General features: G+C 40.7%; 1 protein-coding gene across 5 annotated transcripts in view; it reads left to right on the top strand.

The window, feature by feature from the left end:
* znf280d (zinc finger protein 280D) overlaps positions 1 to 10163 on the top strand; it is a 128279-nt gene that overhangs the window by 4129 nt on the left and 113987 nt on the right. Inside the window, exon 2 of one of the 5 annotated variants that reach the window (XM_043677474.1) lies at positions 1642 to 1686. The exons of the other annotated variants lie outside the window; for them this stretch is intronic. The gene's annotated coding sequence lies outside the window, so the exon portion shown is untranslated. The remainder of the gene's footprint in view (positions 1 to 1641; positions 1687 to 10163) is intronic. 5 annotated transcript variants of the gene reach the window in all.

The raw sequence follows: 10163 nt of genomic DNA on the forward strand, positions 1-10163 counted from the left end.
GAGGCTGAGGGGTGACCTTACAGAGGTTTACAAAATTATGAGGGGCATGGATACGATAAATAGACAAAGTCTTTTCCCTGTGGTCGGGGAATCCAGAACTAGAGGACATAGGTTTAGGGTGAGAGGGGAAAGATATAAAAGAGACCTAAGGGGCAACTGTTTCACGCAGAGGGTGTATGGAATGAGCTGTCAGACGATGTGGTGGAGGCTGGTACAATTGCAACATTTAAGAAGCATTTGGATTGGTGTATGAATAGGAAGGGTTTGGAGGATATGGGCCGGTTGCTGGCAGGTGGGACGAGATTGGGTTGGGATATCTGGTCGGCATGGACGGGTTGGACCGAAGGGTCGGTTTCCATGCTGTACATCTCTATGACTCTGAGAATTCTGATTCACAGCCCTAGTAGTCAGTGATTAGTGAAGACACCCCAGAATCTGCAGACATGATCCGGGAAGTCTTTGCTGATAAATGAACAGAGTTTCTTAATACACTTATTTCTGTCTACATAATAAAGCCTGAGGTAATGGACTGTAACATATTCTCAACAACTCTAATCCCAGTTCAGTGATAAATGCCCAAGTTTGATTCCAGTCTAGAGCTGTCATCAATTCAGTTGTGTTCATAGGAAACTCGGTGAATATAACAAGTTATCATATTTTATCCTGTTGCTCCCAGTCTTTGGCTCAAGGGAGTCATCTTTTCCCTCTTTGATCTCTGTGGACACTTGTCTTTTGTGTTGCGAGTGAGTATGCCTGTATTTATGGCGTTAAGGGGAAATAGCTTTAATTCCAACTGAAAGCTTAAATGTTAATCAGTAGTTTCCTCTTTCTTTAAGAAGTTTTATTCATACTAATTGGCTGTTTGTACAACTCATTCAAGAACTAGGTAGCAGTGCAGAAGTTGGCAATTGGCCATTTTGGCAAGTGAATTAACATTTACACTAATGGTGGTATTGGTTGAATAGTGGGGGTTGATTATACTGTTTGAACAGTGGGCATTGCTCCTGTCATAGTCATAATTGCTGAAACCACAGCCATCCAGGTAGTTGAGAACAATGTAAAAACATAAGAAATAGGAGCAGGGGAAGGCCATCTGGCCTGTTGACACTGCTCCGCCATTCAATAAGGTCATGGCTAATCTTTTTGTGGACTCTGTTCCACTTACCTGTCTGCTCATCAAAACTCAATTCCTTTACTGTTCATAGACACCCCAGAGAGTGTTTATCATTCTCCTGCTGCCTGATGGATGTTTGATAGGCTTTGGGGAGTCAAAAGATGCAGAATTCCCAGCTTCTGACTGGCTCCTGTGTTCATATTGCATGAATCATGATGCACTTAGTCAGGAATGGATTTTATACCAGGCGAGTGGTAAAGTTTGAAACTGAAGTGGAGATGAATGACATAATATTTTTAAGCAACCTGTTGTGACACTCATCTGGACCAGGTAGGACTTAAAACTGTCTTCCTGGCTAAGAGATGTGGCACAGTAGTAATAGCCATAAGGGCTAGCATAAATGACAAGAAAGTGGAAAAAAGTCAATATCACCTCTAAGATTTTTCCATCAGCAGGGAAATGAATGAACACATTCATGTAAGCAGCTAATCTGCCAAGTTTAGATGACAATTCTATTTTTGTTTTAGGAAGAAAAGCCTAATTTCTTCAAAATCCAAAACACAGCTTTCAAGGTTTGTGTAAAGACTTGTATCTTGGGTGACGGTTGTCATGGTTGTGGGTATGTTCGCCGAGCTGGGAAGTTGATTTACTGACTGAAGGCTGACAATTGGCCCTGGTTGATGAGACAACTTTCTGTTCTTCTTCGAATCATACAGCACGGAAACAGACCCTTCAGTCTAACTTGTCTATTTTGACAAAGTTTTCTCAAACTAAACTAGCCCCATTTGCCTGTGTATGGTCCATATCCCTCGAAACCTTTTCTATTCATGTACCTGTCCAAATGTCTTTTAAATGTTGTAACTGAACCTACATTTACCATTCCTCTCGCAGATCATTTCATATACGAACCACCCCCTGTGTGGAAAAAGTTGCCCCTGAGGTCCCTTGTAAATCTTCTCTTACCTGAAACCTAGTTTTGAACTCCCCACCCTAGGGAAAAGACCATTGCTATTCACCTTAGCTGTACCTCTCATGCTTTTATAAACCTCCATAAGGTTACCCCGTAATCTCCCATGCTCCAGTGAAAAAAGTCCCAGCCTATTCAGTTTCTCCTCATAACTCAAACCTTCCAGTCCTGGTAACATCCTTGTAAATCTTTTCTGTATCTTCTCCAATTTCATAATATCCTTCCCACAGCAGGGCAACCAGACTGTATACAGTGTTCAAATGTGGCTTCACCAATGTTCTGCATAAATGTGGCATGATGTCCCAGCTCTTCTGCTCAATGGTCTTAGTAATGAAGGCAAATGTGCCAAACACTTTTCTTTTAACCACACTGTCTACCTGTGATGCAATATTCAAGGAACTATACACCTGAACCCCTAGGTCTCTCTGTTCAACAAAACTCATTGTGCCCTACTTTTAACTGTGTCTGTCCTGTCCTTGTTCGTCTTACCAAAGCATAACATGTTGCATTTACCTAAACTAAACTCCCATCTGCTGCTCCTTGGCCCATTGGCCCAATTGATCAAAATCTCTTTGTAACCTTAATTTGGTGTTATCTGCAAATTTACTAACTATTCTTCCTATATTCTCATCCAAATTGTTTGTATGTAAGACAGACAGTAGTAGACTCTGCAGCAATCCTTGAACAGTTGGCAAATTCTCTCTGAATGCCATGTGATCTAACTTTGCAAACTGGTCCAGCATGTGGAACCTTGTCAAAGGCATTACTAAAGTCCATGTAGTCAATGTCGACCACTCTGCCTCATCTCTCTTCTTGGTGACATCCTCAAAACTCAATCAAGTTTCTGACAGATGATTTCCCACACACAAAGCCATGCTGACTATTGCTCATCAGTCCTTATCTGTCAAAGTGCATGTAAATCCTGTCTCTCAGAATCCCCTGCAACAACATATCCACCACTGACTTCAGGCTCAACTGCCTTTCGTGCCCAGGCTTCTCCCACAGCCTTTCTCAAATAAAGGCACAGCATTCGCCACCCTCCAGTCTTCCGGCATCTCATCCATGGCTGTACATGAGACAAATATCTCTGCTAAGGGCCCTGCAGTTTCTTCCCTAGCTTCTCAATGTCCTGGGATACACTTGGGCAGGTCCTGGAGATTTATCTATCCTTATGCTTGCTAAGAGCTCCTAGCACCACCTCTTCTGTAATGTGGACTATTTGCAAGACATCAATATATATTATTCCAGTTCTCTAGCATCCATGGTTTTCTCCACAATAAATACAAACAAGTACCTCTAAGTCATCGAGTCATAGAGATGTACAGCACGGAAACAGACGCTTCAGTCCCACTCGTCCATGCCAACTAGATACCTTAACCTAATCTAGTCCCATTTGCCTGCACTTGGCCCATATCCCTATAAACCCTTTCTATTCATATACCCATACAGATGCCTTTTAAATGTTGTAATTGTATGAGGCTCCGCCACTTTCTCTGGCACCTCATTCCATACACTCACTACCCTTGGAATGAAAAAGTTGCCCCTCAGGTCCCTTTTAAATTTCCCCTCTCACCCTAAACCTATGCCCTCCATTTGAGACTAAACCACCCCGAGGAAAATACTTTGTCTCAAGTTGAGGTTCTGGATGTAGGTTTGCTCGCTGAGCTGGAAGGTTAATTTTCAGCCATTTTGTCACCATACTAGGTAACATCTTTAGTGAGTCTCCAAATGAAACCTTGATTCGGAGGCTTACTGAAGATGTTACTTAGTATGGTGACGAAATGTCTGAAAACAAACCTTCCAGCTCAGCGAGCAAATCTACATCTAGAAACTTTGTCTATTTAACTTTGAAGGTCATCCCTCAGCCTCCAATGCTCCAGGGAAAACAGCCCAGCCTATTCAGCCTCCCTCTGTCGCACAAATCCTCCAACCCTGGCAACATCCTTGTAAATCTTTTCTGAACCTTTCCAAGTTTCACACCATCCTTCCAATAGGAGGGAGACTAGCACTACACACCATATTCCAAAAGTGGCCGAACCAATGTCCTGTTCAGCCACAACATGACCTCTCAACTCCTATACTCAGTGTTCTGTCCAATAAAGGAAAGCATACTAAACTCCTTCACTGTCCTGTCTACCTGTGATTCTACTTTCAATGAACTATGAACCTGCACTCCACGGTCTCTCTGTTCAGCAGCACACCCCAGGACCGTACCATGAAGTGTACAAGTCCTGCCCTGATTTGCCTTTCCAAAATGCAGCAACTCACATTTATCTAAATTAAATTCAATCTGTCACTGTTTAGCCCATTGGCACATCAGATCAAGATCCAGTTGTACTCTGAGGTAACCTTCTTCGCTGTCCATGACACCTCCAATTTTGGTGTTATCTGCAAACTTACTAACTATACCTCCTATGTTCACATCCAAATCATTTATATAAATTAGGAAAAGCAATGGATCCAGCACCGATCCTTGTGGAACTGCACTGGTCACAGGTCTCCAGTCTGAAAAACAACCCTCCACCACCACCCTCTGTCTTCTTCCTTTGAGCCAGTTCTGTATTCAAATGGCTAGTTCTCCCTTTATTCCATGAGATCTAACCTTGCTAACCAGCTCCCGTAAGGAGATTTGTCGAATGCCTTACTGAAGTCCATATAGCTCACGTCCATTGCTCCGCCCTCATCAATCCTCTTTATTACTTCTTCAAAAAACGGAGCCAAGTTTGTGAGACATGATTTCTCATGCATAAAGCCATGTTGACTGTCCCTAATCAGTCCTTGCCTTTCCAAATGCATGTAAATCCTGTCCCTCAGGATTCCCTCCAACAACTTGCCCACCACTGATGTCAGGCTCACCAGTCTATAGCTCCCTGGCTTGTCCTTACCATGTTTCTTAAATAGTGGCATCACGTTAACCAACCTCAATTTTCCGGCACCTCACCTGTGACTATCAGTGATACAAACATTTCAGCAAAGGGCCCTGCAATCATTTCTCTAGCTTCCCACAAAGTTCTAGGGTACACTTATGGGATGGCACGGTGGCACATGGGGTGGCACAGTGGTTAGCACTGCTGCCTCACAGCGCCAGAGACCCGGGTTCAATTCCCGCCTCAGGCGACTGACTGTGTGGAGTTTGCACATTCTCCCCCTGTCTGCGTGGGTTTCCTCCGGGTGCTCCGGTTTCCTCCCACAGTCCAAAGATGTGCAGGTCAGGTGAATTGACCATGCTAAATTGTCCGTAGTGTTAGGTAAGCAGTAAATGTAGGGGTATGGCTGGTTTGCGCTTCGGCGGGTCGGTGTGGACTTGTTGGGCCGAAGGGCCTGTTTCCACACTGTAAAGTAATCTCATCAAATCTAAAAAACCTGATTGGGCCCTGGGCATTTACCCAAGACATCGAGCATTACCTCCTCTATAATATGGACATTTTTCAGGATGTCACCATCTATTTCCACACATTCTATACTTTCCACGACCTCCACAGTAAACATAGCAAAATATTCTACTACCTCCCCCACCTCTTGTAGCTCCACACATAGGCTGCCTTGCTGACCTTTGAGGCGCCTTATTCTCTCCCTAGTTAACCTTTTGTCCTTAATGTATTTATAAAATCCCTTTGGCTTCTCCTTAACCCTATTTGCCCCCTCATGTCCCCTTTTTGCCCTCCTGATTTCCATCTTAAGTGTATTCCCATCGCCTTTATACTCTTCTAAGGATTGACTTTATCTCTGCTGTTTATACCTGACATATGCTTCCTTCATTTTCTTAAACAAAACCTCAATTTCTCTAGTCAACCAGCATTCCCTACACCTACCAGCCTTTCCGTTCACCTAAACAAGAGTATGCTGACTCTGGACCCTGGTTTTTTGAAGACTTCCCATTTCCAGCTGTCCCTTTTCCTGCGAACATCTGCCCCCAATCAACTTTTGAAAGTTCTTGTGCAATACCGTCAAAATTGGCCTTCCTCCAATTTAGAACTTTAACTTTTAGATCTGGTCTATCCATTTTCATCACTATTTTAAAACCAATAGAATTTTGGTTGCTGGCCCCAAAGTGCTCCCCAACTGACATTGCAGTCACCTGCCCTGCCTTATTTCCCAAGAGTAGGTCAAGTTTTGCAGCTTCTCTCATTGGTACATCCACATACTGAATCAGAAATTTTTTTGTATACACTTAACAAATTCCTGGCTGTCCCAGTCAATGTTGGGAAAGTTAAAATCCCTGACCACAACCACCCAATTATTCTAACAGATAATTACAAATTTGTTTCTCAATTTCCTGCTGAGTATCATGGTTGGGGGGGGTTCTATAATACAATCCCAATAATGCGATCATCCCTTTCCTATTTCTCAGTTCCACCCAAATAACCTCCCTGGATGTATTCCCAGGAATATCCTCCCTAATTACAGTTCCTGCCTGCCCTGACGGTTTGACTCTTTCCTTTTCTCAACTGTACCCTTTTGTGTTGCAGCTTTCTGCAATTTAAATCATTTTCTATTCTTTTAGCCTTTCTAAAATGTAGTAGTTCACATTTTCCCACATTTTATGTCAATTGCCAAGATTTTGCCCACTTGCTTAACTGATCAACATCTGTCTGTAAACTGTTACAAATCACACAACACCAGGTCATAGTCCAACAGGTTTACTTGGAAGCACTAGCTTTCGGAGCACTGCTCCTTCATCAGGTGGTGGTGGAGTATCCACCACCACCTGATGAAGGAGCAGTGTTCTGAAAGCTAGTGCTTCCAAATAAACCTGTTGGTTTGTGACCTGGTGTTATTTGATTTGTAACTTTGTGCACCCCAGTCCAATACTGGCACCACCAAATCCTCTGTCAGCTGTTCACATCCTTCCTGCAAGCTGCCTTTCTTCCTAATTTTGTCATCTGCAAATGTGTACACAGTATTGGTGGTAAAAATAGAACATTAACAGTGGTGAAAGTCTGATATTCATGTTCAGAATTGCTCAGGGATTGATTTCATATTAGGAAAGGTTGAACACTGCCTTCAGGGCTATTGTCTTATATTAAGAAACCCAGAGGTTTAAATTCTTTTCAAATGATATACATATTGTGTTTTTAAATTCACATTTAATTACATAATTGACTTGGTCAAATTTACAAACCTTAGAATTGTTGAATTGAGATTATTGCATTAAGTTTGGCTTAGATTGATTTTAGATGTTTCTGATATACAATTGAAATACATTAAACTAATTTGGTGAAACTAGTTTTGAGTTAACAATTTCCAGTGAGATCTGAGGTCAACATTGTATCTACTTTCAGTTTCGTATTTCCTGACCTAGAGTACACTTTGTACTGATGTTATTGCAGAATGTCTCAAAAAAAGAAAAACACTTTTAAGAAAGCAAACAATAGTTAAATAATAGTTGTTGAAAGTGATGGTTGGAGTTTGATGAAAAATTGAATGCTTTGTACATTGAATTATTACCATGTATATTAAGGGCATGCACACAGTCCCACTTTTGCTTTTAAATGCCATTCCTCATCCCTCCACCTGCCAAATTTCATTTGTTTCTCATTGGGATTTTCAAATATTCATTTTTTTTAAAATCAGCTAATTTTTGCACTGCAATGGAATAACCTGGATCAAGAATATTTTCTTTCTGCTATTTGATCTCATTTGCAGTGGAATCGCTATTTTTCAATGGTGTAGAGCAATAAGCTATTCACAGCTGTTTTGCAACATAAGCATAATGTCTGCAGTTTAAAAAAGGAGGTAATGATACTCGTCTTCTGGACTTTTGTCCTAGGGAATATATTGACAAGAAAAAGGAGCTGACAAGATCATTAAACCTTGAACCCTTGATGTTATCCTGAAATGATTGAGACTACCTGGGCAGAATAAGTCAATGATAACATCAGAGAAAGACATGAATGCAGTGAAACATTGCTTTTTTTTAAAACCACTTTTGTCTCCATTGCCTGTTATCCCACATAAGATGTTATATTTTCAGGGCTGCCTGAGTTGGAAAGTGACTCCTAATGGACTCGTAACGTTAACTCTTTCTACACATGCTGGCATATCTGCTAGCTTCTCCAGTACGTTGTTTTCAATTATGATAATATATTATCTCAAATGATGATGCAAGTGAGGCAAATTGGCACAGAAACTTAGTCCTGAGAATTTCTGAGTTATTCTATAATTTTGTTTTGCGCTATGAACTTAATGGGGGGAGGCAATTGAGGGACAAGTTAGCATGAGTTTCATTGTAGTGCTCTTTTTACTGAAGAGTGTGAAATAGAGTACACCCAACACAAGCATTTTCGTCTTTGAGATTGATTTAGAATAGACCAGGGATTGGGGACCTGCGTGGTCTCTTTTGTCTCACTCTATAATTATATAATTGGGGAAACATGCATTTTTACTCAAGGTGGGAGATATAAATTGGAAATTACTAGAATTTGCATACATGCAAATGTCATAGTTCCAATGTAGTGAAATCATAGAGTAAACAAATGGTAGATTTATTCTTTACTAATCCTTTTACATTGTATAGTTGATTTACTGTGAAAATGATCTGAAAATAACTGGACTATTTGGGGTGTGTGGATACACTCACCTAAGTTAAACAATGACCTTTGGGAATGTTCAGAAAGCAAAAGACATTCCTTGCAGCAGAAACTAACTTTTTACGAACTATATGTGAATTTTATGCATTTGAAATAGTGCTGATCGTGCATATGATGAAAGAATTAGGTAAAAAAAAATCCAGTTTCCACATTAAAAATGGTACAACAGCACCACAGAGAAAGACAAATATTTTACAAAAAGGTACTGCAACCTGCTCCCAGTGCTCCCTGGATTGATCACCTCTCTTGTTCCTATTGGAGTTCCCCAAATTTATTTTGGCCCAGGACCGAAGAGCCTGTACTGTGCTGTACTGTTCTGTTCTAATCTACCAGCTGCACATCGACAAAACAGTTGTATGCATGGAGCCTGTTTCCACAAGTTACACTCAGTTCAACCCCTTCATTAGATCTGATGATACAGTGCTGGTTAGGTTGTTGTCCTGTTCCCCCTTCAGTCGAAGCAAAACGCTCAGAGACACCGTTGATTTACCTTCTTTTATTCCAGGCCCTAGAGACAGAGAGAGAAAACGATGCACAGAGACATGAGTTCACAGTCTTCTCTGGAACAGCAGTTTCTCAGTGAACTTATATAGTCATTTTACAGGGAGAAGTATCCAGATAACGCAACATACAGATTGATTGGGTGACCATTACAATCAATGAGTGTCAGTACAAAAGATTAAGCCATCTGCTGTTACACAATGAATAACTGGCTTCACATAATGAATACTTTTCACCTCGTTAAACTGACCTCACATACTGAATGCTTCCAGTATTGTTAAATGGCTTTACATAATGACAGCTTTTCCACCGTTTTAATCCATTTCCCTTGCCTCCAGCACCCCATTGTTAACTCTTAAGTTTTTATCTGATCTGAGTCATGCTCAGCTGATTCTTTGTTTCACAAAACTCAGAACATAACTCTTTCCCTGCCTGCTTATACCTTATACACATTCTCAAGGTTTTCTGTCTGATATTTAGTCCTATGTGAACTGTAACTTCAGCTGAATGCGCATTGTCTACGACTTTATTTTTAAAAATATTTTAATGACATAGATGAGAAAACCTACACAAAAATAAGTAGAAAGGTAAAAAGGCAAGGGAAACTGTTGAGTTTTGACAGGAAGACTAAAATAGCTGAACATTATTTAAATAAAGAAAGACTACAGAAAGCTACGGAATAGAATAATTTGGGAATCCTTGTCCTTGAATCATAAAACGCTGGTATCATAATTCAGTACATAATAGAGAAGGCAAGTGGGATGTTGAGCTTTGTTTCAAAGGGAATAGTGTATAAAAGTTGTTTAAACTGCACAAGGCACCAGTTGAACCATTGCTGGAATACCGTGAACAGTTCTGAGCTCCTTATCTCAGGAAATATATACTGACATTGGAGGCAGTTCAGTTAGATTAAACTAAACAAATAGAAAATATTTGATACTGATGAGGCCTTGATAATTACAAGTAAATTTTTCTGCATTTAAACTGATTT

Source organism: Chiloscyllium plagiosum, chromosome 36 (genome assembly GCF_004010195.1).
Source record: "Chiloscyllium plagiosum isolate BGI_BamShark_2017 chromosome 36, ASM401019v2, whole genome shotgun sequence".
NCBI classification, from domain to species: Eukaryota; Metazoa; Chordata; class Chondrichthyes; order Orectolobiformes; family Hemiscylliidae; genus Chiloscyllium; species Chiloscyllium plagiosum.